The sequence below is a fragment of the Phasianus colchicus genome, chromosome Z, assembly GCF_987193195.1.
Source record: "Phasianus colchicus chromosome Z, bPhaCol1.hap1.1, whole genome shotgun sequence".
Taxonomy (NCBI): Eukaryota; Metazoa; Chordata; class Aves; order Galliformes; family Phasianidae; genus Phasianus; species Phasianus colchicus.
In genome coordinates this window covers 53,830,227-53,854,139 of record NC_143476.1, presented here as the reverse complement: position 1 = coordinate 53,854,139, position 23,913 = coordinate 53,830,227, and the positions used below count along the sequence as shown (strand labels likewise).

At 36.8% G+C, this 23,913-nt stretch overlaps 1 long non-coding RNA gene across 1 annotated transcript; it reads left to right on the top strand.

The window, feature by feature from the left end:
• Positions 1–5,147: 5,147 nt before the first annotated feature.
• Positions 5,148–23,878, top strand: LOC149912989 (uncharacterized). The gene is made up of 3 exons (XR_016462283.1): positions 5,148–5,380; positions 21,958–22,057; positions 23,827–23,878. It is a non-coding gene; the product is annotated as an uncharacterized LOC149912989 (long non-coding RNA).
• Positions 23,879–23,913: the final 35 nt, after the last annotated feature.

Here is a 23,913-nt window from a genome sequence, read left to right as displayed (position 1 = left end):
AAAAAGCCTTGCTAAATGATACAGTAAAAAGCAGCTGGTGTGGTCAGAGAATGATGAAGAAAGGAAGCTTCAGCCACATACTGCTGCCTGTTTCAGTTCTTAATAGGCTGTGTAGGACATGATTAAGTTTTTCAAATCCCTTGTTGGGCTGAGGATAACATACTAACGAATGTACATGCTCCTTAGAGGAGAACAATGAAGCCAGCTGAGGTAAGCTAAGAGCTATTATCATACACGATTTAGCAGGCTTTGCTTAGTGCCTGAACACCAGAGCCGAATAGGTGGTAATGTTGTTACGTGGCAACATGTAACATGAAGGTTATTTCAGACCATTTACTACAACGGCCAATCAGTGTAACAGCATATCTGTGGTGAAGTACATGGCTAAAAGGCTCTGTGGTATCAAGTGCTATATTGTGCTAAAACCTATCCAAAATGTTGTTGTTTGCTGATAGATCATGCTTATGAACATGTTTTACAAAATTTATGGTGTCTAGAAACACAAAGTTTTTGGAAATAAGGTTTTATTTTATTTTATTTTATTTTTATTTGAATGGGCAGATTTACTCTGGATGAAGCAGTACAGTTACATTGTATTATGGCAGACTATTAGCTCTGAATAAACCTTCTCATCTTTGTGGCCTTACATGGCTTTAAATTTCTGCAATACATCTATCACAATTTTATGAAAAATTGCTGGCAGGCATGTGCAAGTTGATACTGAAAAAGTCCTTCAGATGCAAAAAAGCCTCCCAGTGAGGTCAAGTCACTCATAAATGCCTTGGTGCAGAAGCAGCAGATGATAAACACTAGCTAAATCTATAGAAGAGAAATCAATTCATTCCACTTACGAACCATATGCCTCCTGCTTTCTTTTGCATAACCACAGTAAAGGACTCAGAAGCAAGGGGATCAGAGTGTTCAATAAAACCATTAAGCAGTAATTTTTGTATGTGTGATTCGACAGCACTTTGAATGAATACCTAACACAGTTTTTTGCAGTACTGGAGAATCATTTATGTGAATATGCTTTTCTATAACTCTTATTCCTTCCCAAACTTTTGAAAATGTTCAGTAAGCACAACACAAAATCTCAATAATAATAATAGAAGTAAAATCTGTCTGTCCACATTTCTCCCACTTCTTGTCCCTGGATAGTGACTTTTCTGTTGAGATTCTCTGACTGCTTGGTTTTCCCCTCTCCACTGCTGAGCCATATTAGGACTGATTTTCTTTTGCCTCCCACCATTAATTCATTTTGAAGAATTACCTATGGACAATTCTTTTTACTTCACCTGGCCTTTTGGCATGAACTGAAGACATCTTCAGCCTGTATCTGTTCGTGTTTTCTACATGTATCTGATGTGTTAGAATCCCAAGTGAGAACATCTGTGTTCACAAAACAGAAAGCAATGTTTAATATTAGAAGAGACATTTAATTGTGTTTCTTATGATGGAGAGAGGTTTAACTTACAGATGAGGTATATCAACTTTCAAAAGTAAAGATACCGAAGCAGTATTATGAATTAAGCTCCTGTTATGAATCTCCTTTACTGTGGGAAAATTTGGTGATTTCAGATTTTCTGCGGAGAGCATTCTTACAGAGAACGAGCTCTGCACTGCTACCTTCCACAACTCCCCTTTGTTGTCACTGAATACACTACTCTCTGGCTGAGAGTGAAGAAAAAGCTCTGGAAGTAGCTCAGGGCATAGGAAATGCAAAGCTTTTAATATTAGAAACAGAACTTAAAGTCTGAGACTACGTGTAAGGAGCTTATTTTTAATTCTTGCCTTCTCAAAGCAATATACACAAGTCACTCCATTCTGCTTGGCATGAAGTGTTTTCAATCAGGTAAAGCTTTTCAAGGCTATAGCTGTTTCAACTGTAGTTGTCAGACAGAAATGTAACATCAGTTGTTATCTGAAAGCATAGGAGGGAGTAAAATATTTCAACCAGTTACAGAGAGAAAGAGAATTCTGTAAAGAGGATCTGGATAGAGCAGATGTAAAACTGGAATGTTATACCTTTTCCACAGTACAAGACTAAAAGAACATGTGTGAATATTGGAGAGCAATTCATTGCAAGGTACACAGATCTATTGTCAGAGAAGAGAAAATCCTCTTGATGGGTCACTACACGTGTGCATAACAATGTTCTTTGGAGTCAGGGTATTCCTGGCACTGTCCTGTGAAGGTGATCCAGCAGTGTGCTCGAGGAGAGGTGATTGTTCTGCTTTCTGTCATAGCTGGTATGAATAAGTCAGTACTAAGAGGTGCCTTTGGTTTAGGTCATTTCAAATTTACTAGTCTCCAGACATACAGAATAAAACCCAGCTAAAAAATGTATGAATTTTATGGGAAATCCAGGAATGACTAAACTTTTCAACAAGACAGTAATTCCAAACAGGAGACTTGCATTTCATCACTTTGAACAGTAATAAGAGTCATACGCTCCTTCCATGTCTTATAATAAGAAACCCTAAGCAACCAACCAAACAGAAAAATACTACCAAGTGGTGGATTTAAAATTATTTTTTCAGACTCATCTATGATTGAACACATTATGGCCTGGCAAGACTCATTAAAAGAATTAGGAGCCTCATATACATTTGAAAATGTTGTTACAAACACTGTAATGTAAAGAGCCTTTAAATCTGGCTTGATAACATATTTCACACCCCTTTGTATAGAATCAAAGTGGTAAAAATTAATTCATATAAATTGGAGAGTACTTGGAGGATATATGTATGTATTTCTTCATGGATAAATTTCAAACAAAAATGCAATACAGATTTTACACTTCATTATTGTCATGGTTCAACACCAGTAGTTAACTCATCACCACTTAGCCTCTCTCTCAATTTCCCACAGTGAAATAGGGTAGAGAATTGGAAAAATAAATGTGTGAAAACTTGTGGATTGAGATAAAGATGTCTTACTAGCTAAAGCAAAAACTGCACACACAAACAAAGCAATGCAAGGAATTCATTCATTGCTACTCATTAGCAGGTGGATGCTCAGCCATTTCCATGAAACCAGAGCTCACCACTCGTAATAGTTGTCTGGGAAGACAAACACCTTAACAACAAACATACCCTCCTCCCTTCTTTACTCCAGATTTTATTGCTTAGCACATTGCACGATGTGGGATACGCATTTGGTCAGTTGGGGTCAGCTGTTCCGGCTGTATCACCCCCCAGATTGTTGTGTAGAAGAACTGTTGACTCAGTGAAAGCACTGTTGAGCAGTAACTTAAACATCAGTGTTTTATCAGCACTGTTTTCATCACAAATCTGAATACATAACATCATATGAAAACCTGTGAAGAAATCTCAACCAAAATGATGGCAATTACTTAAAGCTTATGCTTTGTTCTGAAAATATGACACTTTTTAATATATAGTTTAATTTACAGAAGAATACTGGAAATTAGTAATTGGAGTTTCTCACTTATTTTTGCTCTGGATAGTAAGTTTCCAGCTGAAATGTATTTGTCTGAATATCTAACATGGTCTAACAGTGCATGAGCAAATGATATTCTTAGGCTGCATGACCAAATTGTCCATTAGCTAACAAACTTTTCCCAGGTTAAAAATAAGTAAAGTTATGGACCCAATTTCAAACATCTACTTCATTATAAAATAGAAATTATATGAGGTCAGCAGAATTACACAGTACTAAACTGCAGAGAGATTAAAGGAATTGGCTCTTACAAAATATATCATTTATACTGATAACCACTAACATGATGTCCATAAAATATAGCTGTTTATTAGGGCCAACATTTCAGAGATCTTTCAGAAGCTGATAGTTGTAATTCTTTTAATTTTCTTCTTTTCTCATCCATATTATTTTGAATGTTTGAATGAAAAATGGTAAGTTGCACATAATATGTTTTAATTATGTTCTTTTTCTTGGTCTCTGTCTAGAAGGAGAACAACTTTTAGGGAACATAACTTTTTTTTTTTTTTTTTTTTTTTTTTTAAGTTGTATTTGGCTACACATTTATATAGAGGAAATATAATTAAGTGTTCATGTGTTTTTCACTTAAAGTGAAAAGATAGATTTGGGATGGCCTTAAGTTTTATGGGAGTTGCTTCACAGCCGAAATGGCTCTTAAAAAAAACAATTTCAGAGAAGATTTTGGTAGACTTACTTACATTTTTGAGTTATTGGGTTGCCACAACCAGCAGTACCTTGGCCTTGGTACAAAAGTTTGGATTCCACGTCATCTAAAGGCAGAAACATAGTAAAGAATGCTTCAACTGTAAGAAAAGTATGTGTTTAGTTTCTTGTCTAATATAATTCTATTTTAATAAGCCAGTCGTCCAAATGAAGATATTCTTAGAAGCATCAGTAATTTCTGGTAGATTATTTTTCTCTGCTTTTTTTTCTGCGTATAAGACAGTAATCAGAGAGTACTTCTGGTGAAAACAATGTGCTTTGTTTTAATTTTTTTTTTTTTTCTAAAACAGAAATGGCTAAGAGTGTGGTTGATGGGAAATCTTTCAGCTATGGGTCATGGTTCTAATCCTACAGTATTATCTGAAAGGTTTAAATCAGTTCAACCTGTCATGGATTACAAAGTTGTATAAAAAGAAATGATTGCCAGCAAATTCATAAGAATGGAGCACATACTGCTTTACTGCTTGCTCTTTGGCAATCTAAAACATAGGTGAACTGATACAAAAGGGCAAACATGAGTTACTGAAAGTTATTTTGATGAAACTTGGCAAAATGTCCCAGAACCATGTTCTGCACAGTAGCTTCAAAAAATGCAAAAGATGGAGTTGAGGCAATGCTGGTTTTTATATTTTTTTATTCTATTTTTTTTTATAATACTCTGTAGTTATCCTATTTCATTCCTGTATGGCTCTCTTGGAACCTGTTTCTCTTTTCTGGTTCACTCTTGTACTTGAGGCACAAACATCTTAGTAAATTTTCATTTTCTTGTCCATAGAAATATTTCTTACCATTGTGGCTGATATCTGGGTCAATTTCTGTTGTGTTAAGGGTTATAAAAAATGTTGTCCAAACATTGATGAACAGTTAAAAGTAGATACTAACATACAGAGATGGGTATAAAAATTCATACCTTTCCCAATAATGTTTATATCTTTCCTGAAGCAGGTAATTTAGTATGAAAATGAAGATAAAACAAAGACGCTGAATGGAGAGATGTCTTTCACCTCCCATGAGCAGTTTCTGGGTCACTATCATGTGTGCTGGAACACTTCGATGAATGTACAGATTTGTATTTCTTCATTGTGGTGTTTGACACTAATATTGGATCAAGATGAATTGCCAGGAAATCAAGCAATGTTGAAGTTATTGGAGGAGAGGAATAAATGACACTGTTCATGAAGCAAGACACAGAGCTGTGAGTATAACAGCCCTCTCTGATACTCAGAACAGAAATTTGCCCATGACTAGGTTGACTAGGCCCATGAGTTAAAAATGCTTTATTTTTATTGTTTTTTTTTTTTTTTTTTTTAATTGTTTTTTGCTGTGGTAGAAACTGATAAGGTCCTTTCCTGATGTGGAAGTTGAAGAGGAGTGGCAACACCATTCGCACAAGCACACAGCTGTTGATATCTCAGAATTAAAGCATAGCAAGAAACAGCATTATTTCTGTCATGCTGCGAGTTGTAATGTTGACAGCTCAAGATTCTGGATACATGTAGCTCAGATTTCTAATAAGTCAAGAAAACAAAAATAAGAAGCAAAAAAGAAGTAGATCTAAGCTTGGAAGAAAGAACTAATTTATTCCCACTTAAAGCTTCTGTTAGTTCAAGGATATAGTGCTGCTTAACTTCTGTGTCTGCCTAATCTATTCAGAGTGTCTTTGGATAATAAGCTTCCTCAGAAGAAATTAGATTTTATGGGAAAAAAATACACATGGACATAGCTCCTGCAGTTTCTGCTAACCTTCAGTGAAGTTATAGCTTCCTAACTCTTCTCAGAAGCAAGGGTTTAACATTCAGAATCTTGTGTAATGTACATAAAAAATCAAAGCTATATGTATTGGTTGCACCACAACCAATGTGTTTTATGTCTGATGTATCTTACTAGAATTTCCTCAGCATGAGACCAGAGAATTAGCAGCTTTCAGATTATCCTAGTTCCTGGACTAATCAGGCTCTAGTTTCACCAATCCACTGGATAGCCACCTTAGAAACCACCAGAAGTATCACAGATACTTCAAATATATTCATCTCTCGGTAATCATAGAATCACAGAATCATACAATGCTTTGGGTTGGAATGGATCTCTACGATCATCTAGGTTCAATGCAGCAAAGTGCAAGATTTTGCACTTGGGCCAGAGGAATACCAGGCATATATACAGACTGGAAGAAGTAATCATTGAGAGTAGCCCTGCAGAGAAGCACCTGGAGGTCCTGGTTGAATGAAAAACTGAAATTTAAAACTGAAAATTAGCCAGCAGTTTGCTTTTTCAGCCCAGAAAGCTCCTGGGCTCCATCAGGAGAGGGGTGGCCAGCAGGAACAGGGAGGTGATTGTTTATCTCTACTCTACCCTCCTGAGGCCCCATCTGGAGTACTGTGTCCAGGTCTGGAGCCCCAATACAAGAAAGACAGGGAGCCATTAGAGAGGGATGGCCACTAAGATATCAGAAGGCTGGAGCACCTTCCCAGTGAAGACAGGCTGAGGGAGTTGGGCTTGTTCAGCCTGAAGAAGAGAAGGCTGAGAGGTGACTTCATTGCAGCCTTCCAATACCTAAAAGGAGCCTACAAACAGAAGGGGAACCAACTCTTTGAAAGGGTAGATAACAGCAAGACAAGGGGAAATGGTCCTTTAAGTTGAAGGAGGGAAGATTTAGGTTGGATATTGGGGAGAAGTTCTTTACTATGAGAGTGGTGAGGTGCTGGAATAGGCTACCCAGAGAGGTCATAGATGCTCTGTCCCTGGAGGTGGTCAGGGCCAGATTGGATGGGGCATTAGGCAGCCTGGTCTAATATTAGATATGGAGGCTGGTGGTGCTTCCTGTGATAGGGGGGTTGGAGCTCGATGATCTTTGAGGTCCCTTCCAATCCTGGCCATTCTATGATTCTATGATTCTCTTGATGCAGGCCTTCTCAGCTGCAAGCGCACATTTCTGGCTCATGTTGAATCTTTCATGAGTTGACATTCCCAGATCCATCTTCTCAGGGCTGCTCTCAAGCCATTCTCAACCCAACCTGTATCTGTGCTTGGGATTGCCCTGACCCAGCTGCAGGAACTTGCACTTTACCTTGTTGAAATTCATGAAGTTGGCCCACCTCTCAAGCCTGTCCAGATCCCTCTGGAGAGCATTCCTTCTCTATAGCATATCAACTGAACCCTAGCTTGGTATAATCTTCAAATTTTCTGAGGGTGCACTTGATTCCATTGTCCATGTCACCAGTCCCAACAACAATCCTTAAAGAACAGCACTTGTCACTGATCTCCACTTAAGCATTGAGCTGTTGACCCCAATTCTCTGAGTGTGATCATCCAGCCAATTCCTTATCCAGTGAGTAGTCAATTCATCAAATCAATTTTTCTCCAATTTGGCCAGCAGGATGTCAGCGGGACATGGTAATGGTAAATGCTTTGCACAAGGCCAGGTAAATTATGTTAGTTGCTCTTCCTTTATCCACTGTAACTCCATCATAAAAGGCCACCAAGTTTGTCAGGCATGACTTGCCCATGGTGACGCTATGTTGATAACCATCGATCATCTTATCTTTATTTTCCATGTGCCTTCAGGAGAATATTGCCTTCAAGAGAATATGCTCCATGATCTTGCCAGACACAAAAATAAGACTGACTGGCCTGCAGTTCCCTCGTATCTCTTTATTTCCATTCTTGAAAATGGGGGTTAGGTTTCCCCTTTTCCTCACTTCACCAGGCTGCCACGACCTTCCAAATATTATGGATTGTATCTTGGCAATTTCATCTGCAAGTTTCCTCAGAATCCATGGATGGATCTCACTGGGTCCCATGGACTTGTGCACCTTCAGGTTCATTGGATGGTGTCAAACCTGTAAGTGCTTAGAGTTGTTTCTTCGAGGTAACTATGTTGCACAGATGTTATGAAATTACACAATACCTTCAGGAACTGAGTGACTAGGGATGGGTTGGCAAACCAGTTTGTCACCCTGGGTGCTCCTCACTGACTCAGCTCAGTCCTGTGATGAAATTTAAATAAAGATTATGCGGGCTATATCATAATAATCACTTTGAGCTATTTGTATGAAAGCCATCCATTAAAACATGTTCTTAAATAACTATGAGATTAGACACTATTGCACACATCATTCCACTTACTCATGTTAGGATCTTCATCATGCTGTCACTCTCAGTGGGTAGACACTGAAGAAAATTCTGACCTCTGACATGTAAATGTAAATCAGATATTTAAACTCCTTTACATGAATGGACATAGAGAATCCAAGGTATGGAAGACTGCAACTTCTGCCAAATCTCTTTCAGAATGTGAGACAAAATATATACTTAACCTCATATAATTAAACAAAAAGTTAAGTGAGTCTCTATTTTATTTTACGATATTTGCAGTGCCTTTTGATGAGTCAGCTTAAAATGTTGTCTTTATATAATGTTCCAATCTAAGAATAACAGAACATGTGGGGTTACCATATGGCATAGGTGTATGAGACAAAACTATGTCTTGGGAAAGATGCTGCGATGTGAGGACTGATTTGTATTTGCCATATATCTTCATTTCAATTCAGAGTTTCCACAGTATTTAATTAATTTTCTCTTCATCTTTAAATGGAGTGCAGCTTCTGTTCTATTTAATTAGTTTCCCTGGGGGCTTTGCAGGGTAATAGTACAGCTACTAAAGTACAGCAGCTTCTAATTGAGGTTAGCTTCTAAGCAAAGATACTTGTTGAATACATTAGGTTTAGGGCTGGATTAATTCTATGGGGCTCTGCTTGGTGTTCATAGATGGAAGTATTGCAGGTTTAATTGACTTGAAGGGTCTTAAGAGAACTAATCTTGGAGTCCGCGTGACTCATATTTCCGGTGAGTAAGCATTTTTACCATTAGCTTGTAGTGGAGAAAATGAAGTTCAAACTAGTTGAGGTCTTTGTGAAAATGTGCACTGGGAAGTTAAAAACAAATTCTATAAAGAATAAATTACTTAATGAGAACTGTGACTGAAGGACCTCTCAATTGGATGGGTCAGAATGTATGGACTGGAGGAGCAATGTCCCTTCCACTGTATCAATTTTGTAACCACCTCAGGAACCTTAACATCCCTAAGTCTACGGATCCTGATAAGATTCCGTAGAGGGAATTTGGCTCATGTAAACACCAAGTCACTTTCAATGATATTTGAAGAGTCATAAAGTCGTAGCAGTCAGGTGAAATCCCTGGTGACTGAAGTAAAAAAAAAAAAAAAAAGGAACCTAATGGCTTTCTATGATGGCAAAACTGTATCAATAGGCAAGGGATAAGCCACTGATGTAATTTATTTGGACTTCTGTAAGGCCTTGGACATGGTGTCCCATGGTGTACTTCTCCCCCTGTTGGGTATAGATTTTGTAGGTAGACTCTTTGATGGAAGAAGAAGAATTTGTTGCAAGATTGACCAAGTTGTGGTCAATGGCTCAATGTCCAGATGGAGACCAGATGAGTGGTGTCTACAGGGGTCAGTACTGAGACCAGTCCTCTTTAATATATTAATCAGTGACATCGACAGTGAGATTGAGTACACCCACAGTGAATTTGTGGATGACATGCCTGAGAGTTGGGATGCCATCCAGGGAGTCTTAGGCTTGAGAAGTGGACCCAGGAGAACCTCATGTGTTTCAACAAAGCCAAGTGCAAAGTCTTACACCTGGGTCATGGCAATCCCTACTATCAATAAAAACTAGGTTACAAAAGGCTAGAACACAATTCTTCCAAAAAAAATACTTGGGGATACTGGTGGATGGCAAGTTGGATGTGAGCAAGCAGTGTGCACTTGCCACCCAGAAAGCCAACTGTATCTTGAACTGCATCAAAAGAAGCATGGCCAGCAGGTCGAGGGAGGTAATTCTTCCCCTCTGATCTGCTCTGGAGACCTCACGTGGCGTACTGAGGTCAGATGTGGAGTCCTCAGTAGAGGACATACATGGACATACACAGCAGGGTTTTTAGAATTAAATGTTCTTTAAAGTTTCTTCCAACCCAATCAGTTCTGTGATTTTATGATTCCTTGACATCTGCTAACAATCACAATGTGTCTGTAATCAGATCTCACAAAATATTTGGGCCTTAGTGCTTTCATGTTTCAACAAAATATTAATACCTGATTACCTTTGATGACTAGTCTTTTTGACTATAAAATGCAAATACAAAATCCTTGTCTTGTCCCCAGCAACTTGATTTTCAGGAGTCTACAGTCAGAATCAAGAGGATTAGGGTATGCCTTGTACCTCTGAAAATGATTAAATCAAACAAAGTTCAAGCAGTTAATTTAAGCAGTCCCACTTGTGAACACTGACCAACTTTTTTGTATCTTTCCCTGCAATAGGAAGGGCAGTAATATACTTCTTCCTCTCTGAAGAGCGTACTTCAAATATCTTAGGGAAAATGACATTTTCCACAGTATAAAAATTGTCATTTTGGGAATGAATCTCTTTGAACAAATAGAAAGTATTCGAAAATTAAGCCTGTACTGACTGGCAATAACAATTTTAAAATGAAAATCAAAAATTATGGTAATTTAAAGAGTTGGTTGTGGAAGGTCATATAGTTTGCCTCATTCACTGTCATGTGCCAACTTCCATTTAAGCAAAGAATATTGTTATTCAATCTCATGCAGAGCATAACAACAGGACAAGTCCAGCATAAGCAGCAGTTAGCATGGCTCATTTTAGCATTTGCTGTTAATATCAAGAAATGCCCTTTAATATTTAACTGTTCGCTTTGAATGCTTTTAGCTGTGACATTACAGTAATGTATCATTTCCTTGCAAGTGAAAAAAAAAACACTCACTTTAAAGAAATTCTTAATAGTTTTAAAATTCCATGACTTTGGTCAAAGGACTGAGAAACCAGGTATTAAGGATTTCAGGCCTGTCAGAAGCTTCCACCAATAAGAGGGCTTCTGTCATTCACAGTTGGGCACGTTCAAGATTTCCTGTGTTACTTACCTTCATGTTGACAGCTAGAGCATCTCAGGGGACTGTGGGATTTCTTTTTCCTTTTTTTTTCATTTCAAAGTGTTTTGAGTGTCAGATGAAGCTGAGGAGCAATGGGAAGGAGTGATAATAGATTTTTTGGGGGCGCTTCAGTTACTCTCCTTTAAATTTCAAACAAAATATTGGCAATTTATTCAGCCTTCCGCCCCCCACTTCCCCCCCCCAACTAATATTTAAAAGCATTCAATTAAGATTTTATAATGTGTCCAATGAGTTAAACTGCCCCATGGTATTAGAAAAATATTACATATATAAATAAAATACATCAAAGCATTAAAAAGCTATTACACACTCTGAACATAAAATGGCAGAATAATGATGGATCCCGCCATGCAGCAAACATATTCAAAAATATTATCTTCCTGGTAATGAAATGCCATCCGTTTCATTTTAAGCTAAATACGTTAGACATATCAGTGGAGTCTGTGCTGACACAGCAGTGAGTTGAAATTGAAAATCTGAAATTATATATATGATTGGACACAGTGTTAAAGTAATTTATAGGAAAAACCACAAATGTGCTGGGTCTGCACCTTTTGGTGAACTCATTTTAGAGAATCAGATAGAGAAAAACTCTACCATTTCTAATGTGCAGTTAGAATGGCAGCTCGCCAGGGCCCCAATATATTCAGTATGAGGGGCAGAAAAAATAGAGAAAGAAAGAAAGAGGCTAGGGAGACTTGATTCAAATTACAACAATTCTGCATAAGCCATCAAGAAAATGGCATTCGTTTTCATCGCTCTGACCTAATACGATATAGCAGCTGTAGGAAGAGTATTAGCTATCAAGACGAGTGGGAGATAACAGGGAAACATTTAGAGAGGGATACTGGATAGGGCTAATTTCAGCACAGCTGCAGATGTGTCGCATGCTTTGCCATGGAGTGCAAAGAGGCAGCAGGAATCATTATTATGATCATCTGATACCCAAAGTTTAGGCTGAAATTCAGGTTCTGCTGACTGGAATGGTGCCTCACTTATTATACACACACACACACACACACACCCCACCGGCAGCCTTTCCCCTCAATGCACACTGACAATTTCCATCTCTTTCTTTCTCCCTCTCTCATAGTTTATTCCTCCTGGCTTGTTCATCTTCAGCCAACTAAAGAAAAACAAAGAAACAACAAGCATAAGGAATAGTTTGGTGTGGGAAGCAGCTTTCTGTGTCTTATTTCAAGTATCTTGTATACTGTTTCTTGTAATTCTTTCCCAAATACAGATTGCTTTTCATTTCATTTGGCAAAGGAATTGGAGAACAGGCCATAAATTACTATTAATTCTTGAAATCACTCCTAGCATTGCCATTACAGTTATTAATGTGTTAATTTATAGCATTAAATAACATTATAATTATTTATTGCATGTTAATCAGAAGTAGGATAATTTGTGTGGTGCAAAATACAAAGATGAACAGATGCTATCACAGTGATTACTTTCTAAGCAGATCCAGACGTAGAAGATATTTTTGTGTTTATATTAATCTCTTACTTACCCTTCTAAAGGGCCCCAAAACTGACCTAATTTTAAGAATGTCATTATCCTCATTTTCTTCGGACATAATAGTGATCAGAAAGAGTGTGAGGAAGTGATGCTGGGACTTTTAAGTGATTTCATACGGTTCTGTTTAGAAACTCTTCTTGTGAACAGGAGAAGAAAATTTGTTGGCTTTGGGAGAAGTGTGTAGATAGTGTGTATATTTTATTTTGTGCACGTGTTTCTTGTTTTTTAGTGCTAGTGATTGCTATATTTTAATTTTTTTATTGTCTGAATACTACAAGGAGAAGTTGAGTTGCATCTCGTTGACAGAATATCTGCAACATTTGTAGAAGGAGCTAGTGCAATAATCATGTAAATCATGTGCTGCTCATCTGAGAACTGTGATTGAAAATTTATTGCCCATACAGTAAGAAGCCTGTAGACATCGTGATTACATTTTTGCCACCTCATCTTCTCTACACCCGATCTTCCGGCCCTTAGGTGTTCTGCAGATCAGTTTTGCTCCGTGCAAATCAGAGAAGCTCTACTTCACCCCAATCCTGGAAGCTTCCCGCAGCAGAGTCAGGGATGATCAGTAAGATGTTTCATCACTTAGCTGTAGGTCACCTTCTGCTTCACAATTTCTGTATGATATCTTCAGTTCTAAGCCCACACTGTGGCAAGCTCTCTGTTCACACCATCAGCAGTTGTTGGGACTGGACTTTCAATCCCTGTGAGTTCTCACTTATATTGCATCCCAGAGACATATTTCCACTTTGTGGGGTCTACAGAGATCTCCTTCAGAGGATTCCTGTGAATTTCTTTTCACTCCTCTCAGGGAAGTTCTGTCAGTGGCACTTTTTATCCTTAAAAGCACCTCAGAGAATGACATAATGATGAAAAGGAAGCTTACTTATAGATTGCTTATTCTCTAGCTTTTCCTGAGCTTTTTCAGTCTACCCCCTAGATAAAGATCATGCTCCAAATGGGAAGTGATTACATGCTTTGAGTACGACTATGGAATACTCCCCTGGGTCTCCTTGCTTAGCCTTCAGGAGGTCTGACACTGAGTCCTTTCCTGATTTTACAAGACAGCGAGGGAATACTTAGTAGGTAGTTCTCACTTGTGATTAAAAGAAATTAGCAGAAACAGGAAATTCTTGTGGAGTTAGCCTGTGACGTGAAGTTATGGCTAAATAGTGTAGAACAGCTTTTCTGCACTTTCCTGCTTTAATCTCTGTCATCATTACATACAAAAACTTTGCTTGTCCCGTGGTATTTTCTTGGATGTTATTGTTGCAGTTGAAGTACCTTGAAATAAAGGTACCTTGAAATAAAAGATACAAAGATATAGAAGGAATTAAATTCATCAGCCATTCTGTGTACTGCTTATATTTATCCCAGAATCTAGTTCTACTGCTTACATTCCTCGGTGTTCGTAACAAGATTGAGACCACTGTTTGCAGTAATCCATAGACTCTATCACCAAAGCTCTTTCTGGCTATGTTGCCTGATACTTGTAGTATGAGGAATTGAAAAAAAAAAAGGAATTTCATTCTGATAATTACTTACAAAACAGACCTAATCCTGAACAACAGACATTCAAGATCAAACTTGTAATCAGCATTTTACAGCATATGTATGTGGGGGATGAATTATATGCAGGACAATGAGGACACAACTGTGAATCTTTTCTCCTTATGGATTATCATGTGAGTTCTCTGCTGAGAAATGAGAGGTCTGTCATTCCCTCTTCAGCTTTGTTTTGGATCATGATGTTTTCTTTCCTTCTGCTAGTATTGTTGTTTTTCATGTGTGGCTTGGACTATAAGCCAGAAGCAAACATGATATTCCTTTGCAAATAGTAAATTTGTTGCATCTACCTGTGATGGAAAATTGAAGTTAGTATTGGTTTAACTGTCAAGAATTTTAATGAAATGCTGCTGAAATTATTACAATGAATAGGGATGATGACTCACAAAATTAGACCTTTTGGCAAATAAGTTAATGGCTGACAAAAATGCCTGAACATCTCTACTCTATGAGGAAATGTCAACAACACTATGAAAAGTGATGGAAAAATATGCCAAGATGGTCTACTGCAATTCCACAATAGTGTGTTATCAGACAAAGAATGGAGAGACATTGACATCTCTAGATATCTAGATAGACTTACGCTTTGATAATCAGTATTAGCTCAGTACCTTGCATTTTTTAAATAACTGTTCAATTGGATATTACTTTAATCACACTGCCGAAACCCAGCTGGCAAAGTTACTCAAACTGAGGAAAATTATGACATTGACAGATACATTTCAGAATGATGCTAGACTGTAATAAGTTACTTTTTAAAATATATTTTATATTTTTATTAATTTTTTTATGTCTAGAAATAAAATAAGAACACTAATAAATTATATGGAAGTTCTGACACAAATACACACACTAGAGAATTGGAACAAGTTTTCTATTTTATATCTTTTTCTTGCTGTCTGAATAAAATGTTGAGAATTTATGATGTCAGGGCAAAATGAATATTCTCCGCATAATGAAAAGGAAGGATGTTAAAGAGCATACAAATCTGGAATGGAATTTCTATAGTGCCTAAAAAGTCAATTTGATCCACCAGCAGACTATCTCTCAAGCATGCGTTAGAAGGGAGATAGCCATGTGTCTTGCACGTGAGATCTTCAGAATAATAGATCCATGCTAGTGCAGAAATAGACAGTGTAGACAATGGAGCCACAGTGAAGTGAAAGAGGAAATTTGAGAACCTCAGCAAAAGGCAATCTGTTCTGGGAATGTGCTAAGTGCTTATACAGTATCTAAGTTTTTACCACATTTAGAGCTTTTAGGTCAATAGAATTGAGAACGAGTAGCTCTTAAATATGTATAATACTGTAGTAAGTGAAGAAATTTCTACTGTTATTGTCTGACTAAAATTAGAGTCTCAAATCTCAATCCACTCACTTCTTCCCTTTCTACGTATGGGATCTTCCAATTATTTAAACATCTCCCAAGTTTGTAATAATACGAGTATTAAGTTTCTTTCTTGTCCTTCTTCTAAAGAAGAAATGTTATTTAGATCCTTGAACTGTTCTCAGAAGTGAGTAAGTCTCTACACGCTTGCCTCTTTGAAAGAGGATGATCTGTGAATGCTTGGCCCAGGAAGAAGGTCACTCTTTTTTACCCTCTTAGAATGGATTCCAGAAGTTCAGTTTTATCCAGTCAAAGAGAAATTGGGATTGCACCCCAATTTAGGACCAGGATAGAAGTTTCATGAGTTCTGCTGATCTGCATATATAAGATGTTTGTTTTATCTTGCTTCAAAAGCCTCAGTGAACAACTTAGCCTCATAACACTGATAAATATCCAGGACTTTGCTATTGATATCAAATAAATTATTATATGTTCACACTAGTGTACATAGCTCTGAAAATAGGAATTCTGTTTGGATGAATAGTGTCCAATTTAGATGAAATTGTCATCACAGGGTTGCAATATTTTTCCTTTTGTGAGCCAGAATGTATGTCCTGCTTTATAGTAAGTATTTCTTCTGGGGTCTACATTATTGTTGCTCTTCCAGGTATGAACATTTGTTCCTGTTTTGCTGTTTCATTGTTGTGTTCTCAGACAACCATATTCACACTGGCTTTAAATCTGGAAGTGAGAAATTTCATCTACTACACTCAGTCAAATTAATTATTATTAAAAGACTAATTATTGTTTAATACTAACAAATAATGATCAGAGATTCATGATAACGAAGATGAGAACAGGCTTTACCCTACATAAGGGGTTTGGAAATGTTTAGTGGCAGCTGGTATGATAGGCAAGCCTCTACAGCTAACTAGTAGACTATCTCTTCCCACAGAGAATATATCTCCAAACACTAATGCAGTTAGTGTTTACAACCTTTCTGTATTTTTCTTCAAAGTCTCTATATGCTTAATATTTCAACTTCTGATAGGCAGCAACTGAGAAAAACAATCTTCTGTAGTAAGATTAAGACTGAGGCAAGTCACTTTCCTAAACAAAGGGACTTTTGTTTAGGAATAGCAATATGGATGAGGATCAGTGTTGTTTTTTGGGATTGCAGTAATTGGGATTAAACAGGAAAAAAAAATTAAAATTGTATTTGGTTCTCTTTAGACAGTGTAAAATTTTTCACAATTGATATTGTCATGGTTTTATGTTGTTTGGTTTTCAGTACTGCACATCAAAACATCATGTACTGAAATTAAAGTGTTAATGCTCCAATTCCAGATACCTATCCCTATACATTACGGAAGTCATGGGATCTGACCCTTCCGGGGTGGGGCGGTCTCTTACTGCCTGGCAGTGGGTGCTGGAGGGTGCTTTCCTAGCCGTTCCAAGCTTTTCAGGTTTGACTCGGTCTCAGGAACTCTCTCTCATATCTTATTTGATTTATTAGTCTCAATTTCAATTAGATTGTATTATATTGTGTTATTTTGCATTCCGATATCATAGTTATTAAAATAAGTTTTCCTCCATAGATTGTCGCCGCTGTTTTTTTTTTCCTCCTGTCCTTCCTTCCCATTTTGTGGGGCCAGGGGGAGGGGGGCAGGGGCCTACTGCCCCCTGTCACAGGCATAGATCTAGTTAACTCTAGATATGTTTTTCTTTACGAGCCAGTGATTAATATACACAGATTTTTACTAGTTTGCCTTAATAGTCACTAAAAAGCCAAATGTGTTGTCCAGTAATACCTGATAAGAAGGAGAGATTTTTCTGAAAACATAAAAAAAAAAAAAGGAATAAAATTGTGTGAAACAAGCCCAAATGTCATCATTAAGAAATTAGAATAAAGTTGAGATGTGAGATTTTCCTAGTGTTTTATGGCAATTTGCATCATTTATGGCAGACACATAATGATTCAAATTGCCACCAAGTAGATATTTAAATCCATTGAAATGCCATAAATCTTCAGAAGAAATAGATTATCAACCCAGAACTCTGTATTCCAGTGGCTTTTGTGAGAAATGAATGCAAACCAGACTCAACAGTTCCCCAAATTTGATGGGCACCATGCCAGCCAGAAATTACTTCATTACAGTAGAGCTTTATTGTTGCAAAAAGAGGAAAATATAGGCAAGGGACAAAGTAATAATGTGTTATATTGGTCAGCCTGAATTAAAATCTTTTATGATTGGTAATTTAAAAAGGAAGAAAAAAAGAAGGAGAATTCTTTGAACACAGAAAAAAAGTATGTGTTAGTTTTTCTGGGTTAAGTACTGGTTTTGTGATCTCACTGACACTTTTTACCCTTTTTATCAAGATCTGAATGACCTTGTAAAATTGAGAGAACTGATAATGCCTTTTTTGCAGAATAAGCTTTTGAAACTTATTTGTTAAAATCAAGCACAACTCTTAATTCTGAATTTACCAACATGTATTCTTTCTATTCTTTATACTCTTCAGATATAATTTAAGATTTACGACTGCATGTCAAAATACTGTTTTTGTCATTTGAAGATGAAAACTCTGGCATAAAATCTGTCCAAATGCAAATATTTAGGCCCAGAAAACCTACTCCACCTCTTATTAGGTAGTTATTATAATTATATATTTCCTCAGTTACGTGCCTGCTCAATATTGTATTCCTAGAAATTATATTTTTTTTCTAAACTACAAACTTATTTGAATTTCATTAGTTGTTTTAAAATTTTGCAGAGAGAAATTTCATTTGTTTTTTTCACTAACTAACATGAACTTTGAAGTTTTTACACTTCAATAATGGTTTTTACATGCATGAGCACACATTAGAGCTGTATCAAATATAATTCAGACATGTCTAGCCCATGGCTCACAGGTAACATGTGGTCCAGCACAGAATCGCATATCACACAGAAACACAGAATTGTAGGAGTTCGAAGGGACCTCAAGAGGTCATGGAGTCCAACCCCACTATTAAAGCAATTTCCCTAGAGCAGGTTGCACAGGCACATCTTGCAGTGTGGTGGCCCAGTTCCAGCCTGGGCACACAGTGGTCACTCAACACCAGCAACACCAATGTGCTTTAATCCCATGTGGGGTGAAACCAGGGCACAGTACTAATTCAAGTTATGGAAATAATTTCACACATTTTGATACATTGGTTAAACTCAGTCCTGTAAACATTGAAAAATATTCAGCTGTGCTTTCCATTATGATAAAGGAATTTGGGAAAAGTTGAAAGATTGCAAAAAGAAAAAAAATAATCTTTTTTTTTATATTTTGTGACTCCTTTTTCAGTTGACATAAATATATTTCCTGCCAATTTTCAAACGTATGGGATTGCAACTAAAAACTTGATCTTGTCTTTTTACCAGACTTTCATAAGCTCTCCCTCACCAGAGAAAGATTTCATCCTCTTCACAATTGCGCCTTACTCGTGTCATCACTTTTTGATAGTATGCTTTTTTGTGAATAACTGTTTTCAAGGGTGAAGCACAGGAAGAACAAAATTTCATCAAAAATGTCTAATGCACACCTTGAGAGCTACTGAGAATTGCAACCACTGCCATTGAACAAGGCAGATGCATTAGTTTCACAAAAATAAGGTCACATATTCCTCTAGTTTTATGTCTAGGATATAAATGTCTGCACATTTGGGTACCATTTTATTTGGTGTTATTCTAAAGCCATCTGGACATGATCTGGGCAAGCTACTATAGGTGTCCTGGCTTGAGCAAGGAATTGGACAAGGTGGCCTCCAGAGAGCCCTTCCAATCTCAACTGTTCTGTGATTCTGTGATTTTAATACTTGTTTACTGTGAACGTGTCTCCAAGATGGTTAGTAGAAACATAACATAAATGTGAAAATAAAATAAATAGCAATAAATAGCAGGCAGTGACAAGAGAGGAGGGACAGATCTTGGAGCAGGCCTTGCTGTCATCTTGCACGTGACTCATATACTGTGTGTGAACCAAGTATATTTCTGGAACATTTGGTTCTCTGCTGCCTGATAATAATCTGTTGTTTTTAGCTGCAAAAAATAAAGAATGGTAAGAGGTCCAGTGTTTTCCAAGCATTGAGTTACTGGCTGCTACGCATGCCTGGACATTGGTGGGTGTGTTGGAGCTAGCAGAGAGGGAGAGGTGGACCACTGGAATACAGAAGACCTCTGTGATCAAGATGTGGAGTCACCGACACCCCTTACCCCAGTTTCATTCCCCAGGAGCACACATGGTTTCCTTTCCAGTAAACTGGAGTGAGAAATTCTTAGTCTTCATGGATAACATAAATAATCTTCACGGAACCTGGATACAAGTGGAAATCCTGAGTGCTGGAGGTGGTAGGTGTCCAGCTGCTTTTGGTAGAATGTAGGAGGCACTACAGTCTTAAAAGGCCTCATAAGTCTGCATCACATAAGTCTGTTAAACTCTGAAGCTATGTACAACCTGTCCAAAGAGGTCTCTGGCTATGCAGGGGTATGAATTCAAATCTCCTGGATATTTTGGAAATTCTGTAAGAATCTGCATCAGCAGCTGATGATGTCAGAGCATAGACCTTTTATTATTTATTTATTTATTCATTTATTTATTGACAAGGAGAGGAGAAGTGAGGAGAGAGAATAGAGCTCTGTAACTTAAAAGTAGTTTTGGAAAACTAGTTTTGGATATTGTTATTTTTGTTGTTTGTACTTGCACAGCCATATCATTCTCAAATTATCTCAGATTTGTTATTCTTCCAGATTGAATGGGAGTTTAGAAGGACATTTTTGAAGGCTTCACATTTTCCGCAAGGATGGTTGCTCCTGATGAGACATCTAAATCAGCTTGAATGCTATCAAATGGAGAATCAAATTTTGGCCAAATATTTGATATATTTATAAACTGTAGAGGAAATACCTTTTTTTTTTTTCTTCCCTTTCTTTCTTTCCTTCCTTCCTTCCTTCCTTCTTTCTTTCTTTCTTTCTTTCTTTCTTTCTTTCTTTCTTTCTTTCTTTCTTTCTTTCTTTCTTTCTTTCTTTCTTTCTTTCTTTCCTTCTTTCCTTCTTTCCTTCTTTCTTTTTCCTTCTTTCTTTTTCTTTCTTTCTTTCTCCTTTTCTTTCTTTCTTTCTTTCTTTCTTTCTTTCTTTCTTTCTTTCTTTCTTTCTTTCTTTCTTTCTTTCTTTCTTTCTTTCTTTCCTTCTTTCCTTCTTTCCTTCTTTCTTTCTTTCTTTCTTTCTTTCTTTCTTTCTTTCTTTCTTTCTTTCTTTCTTTCTTTCTTTCTTTCTTTCTTTCTTTCTCTTTCTTTCTTTCTTTCTTTCTTTCTTTCTTTCCTTCTTTCCTTCTTTCCTTCTTTCCTTCTTTCCTTCTTTCTTTCCTTCTTTCCTTCTTTCCTTCTTTCTTTCCTTCTTTCCTTCTTTCTTTCCTTCTTTCCTTCTTTCCTTCTTTCCTTCTTTCTTCCTATTTTTAAGACATTAACTGATTGTTCAGTAGAAGTCAATACCAGAGGTTAAACTAAATTAAATATTTTAGGGACTTTAAGAAAAATGATCTGTATATCTATTTTTCAGATAAGCACAAATGAATTTTTGTATTTGTCATATAGTATCTAATCTCTTTTGGAAAAAAATGAATAGATGAATAGTTGTAACCCCTGTGAATTAGGTAACAACTGAGAGGTAATCTTCAGAAATAATTTTACATGGTTTTCTATTTTTCCTTGATTCACTGTCTACTACATCTCTAAAAATGTGTTTCTGGATGAGATATTGACAATCCGGAATTTGTCTTGCTTATTTATTTCCTTGGAAATTTTTAAGAGGAAACTTTTTTTGGAGAGGCAGTACTATGAGTGACAGGGATTTCATTTTCTTTTTAGTGACACTAATTATGTGCAAGACTGTATGACTTCAAGCTGGGTTGCCACATTGCAATTTTTCTGTTTTGTAATTGAATTAAGTTACTGGTATTCATCAGCAGTAGGTTTTTCAGGTGTTATCTGGTCATTTGTTTTTATAGTGCCTTACTGTGGACCTATGTGTTAGCCAGTAGGATGCTCACTGTGATTAAATTCAGGTAGATTGACCAGCAAGTGCTAATTGAAGAAACACTAGGGAAGTCCTTCTTCTCTTGTTGATGCATGCAGCTGCCTCTTTCAGTAACTGAGTGGTTTTTTTTTTTTTTTTTAAAGTAATTTCTTATTGTGGACTCTCTTATGGGGTAGAAGCTATGAATGTGCAATTTCTATTTTTATTATTGTTATTTCCTCACACATACCCTCATGACACAGGGTTACAACTGAAAGCATTTATTTATTTATTTACTTACTTATTTATTTGCTTTTTCAGGTTCCGTTGAAATGTCTCCAATTAATCAGTTTTTGAGATGTTCTAAGTTACACTTTTGGATCCATTCAACGCTTATGGATTCACCAGCTTAAGTAACGAGGTAGGGAATGGAAAAACTGTTTGCTTTCACACAGCTAGTGAGAATGAAGAAAGATTCTTACTGGGATCTGTATGACCTAAGATGAGCATCTTCTAAAACTGAAGTTAAGAGAGCTATTTTAAAAGTGAGAGATTACTTTTGTAATTCAACTTGAGATCAGAAGAGAAGTCAGAATAAAAAGAGAGGAAGAAAAACACTTCATTCTGGTTCCTAATGAAATTCTTGAAGTATAACTTCTGTTACATGATACATCTGGATATTAACTTTTTCTCTTTTGCTGTTGACAGCAAGTTAGGGTAACAATAAAGAGACAAAACAAGTAGGTGATGTGATTGCTATCAATGAAGACTAGACTGTTTATTTCAAATCTCTGTGTAAGTCAATACTGAGCAGGCCGTTGGATCCAGGACTGTCAGTGCCTACAGGTCTGCTCTACTCATTCTTTCTCATTGGGTGTCTCAGTGTTCCCACTGATGTAAATACCAACAGGCTGCAAGAATGGTCATATGACATGCACTTCACCCCTGCTCCATCACCTTGGAGGATGAGGCAGTAAAGTCGTTTAGGAGCATGTGAGACCTCTTACTGAAACTTCTAGGTTGTCCAGAACCCAAAGTTAGTTGACAAAACTTTGCTTAAGGCATTCTTTGTTTCAATTTTTTTACAATTTTTTTTCTTCTTTTTAATGATTACGTTTACCATGTAGAGCTATATAGGCATGGATACAATGCAGTCCTCCAGGCAAGTGTGCTACTTATAAATAGGTGAATCCACACATTTGCACCGTGTTCTTTAAATATCACTGTTCAGGGTATAGCTAATGTATACAAACTAAAATATCCACCTGTAATGCATGCATTTTGAATCAGGAATTTGCTTTTTTTGTCAAACTCAGACTATCTGGGTTGTTACTTTCTTCTAATTTTTAAGCTGAGCTCAATATTTTTCCTTGTGTGTCATTAACACAATTTTACTGAGTGAAATACCTTCTTAATTAATTTCTAAGCAGGAGGCCTGAATAAGATAGTTCATAATTTCACTGTTCTATAATTTGGGAATCATAAATTACATGCTTTTTTAATCTATGGAAAATCCCAATCTGTACATTGAAATCAGGGCCAAATTTTACCAAGCATAGTGCATTTTTAAGGACAGTCTTCACTTAGAGAAACCATTCTCATGGATAAAAATTAAGAGCTAACTTGTAGACTTGGTCTTCTAATCTGAGAAAAGCTACTATATGTTTTTCAGACCACTTTTTGTGAAAGTGGATTGCTTGTACTCAGCTTTCATTTGCAAGATGGTGCTGGACAGGCTTTTCTATTTTAAAGGCCAGCCTGAGTCCTTATTGCTTTTACATGACTTGCTGTTTTTATAACCCCATGCTTTTGTATATAGGCATGCTTCTGTATTGCTTGTGCAGATGTAAACACTTTTGACCTCAGATTTGTGCTGAGATCTCTTTGGAGAGTAGTGATACTGCTTATATGGTATTGTATAGAAGTGAAGTATAACAACATTTAACATTCTGTAACACACCAAACTTTATTTAATATTCAGATAGTTTTTCTAGCAGATTTTGTGACACTCAAAATTAAATTAGCTTTCACAGTGATAGTTTGCCTATTATTATTATTAATTAGGATTTTATATCTTTATTATTTCATGAAAATCACAATGGCTCACTGCACCAGTGCAGGTAGTTTTACAACTGAAAGTGCTTGCTTGCCTGTTTCCTGCATTCTGTTAAATATTTCTTATTCCTTCAGACGGCACTACAAGGACCATTTCACTGTCCCCTTTGGCTTCTGCATCTTGCTTCCAGCATGAACAGACAGGTAATAACCATTCAACAG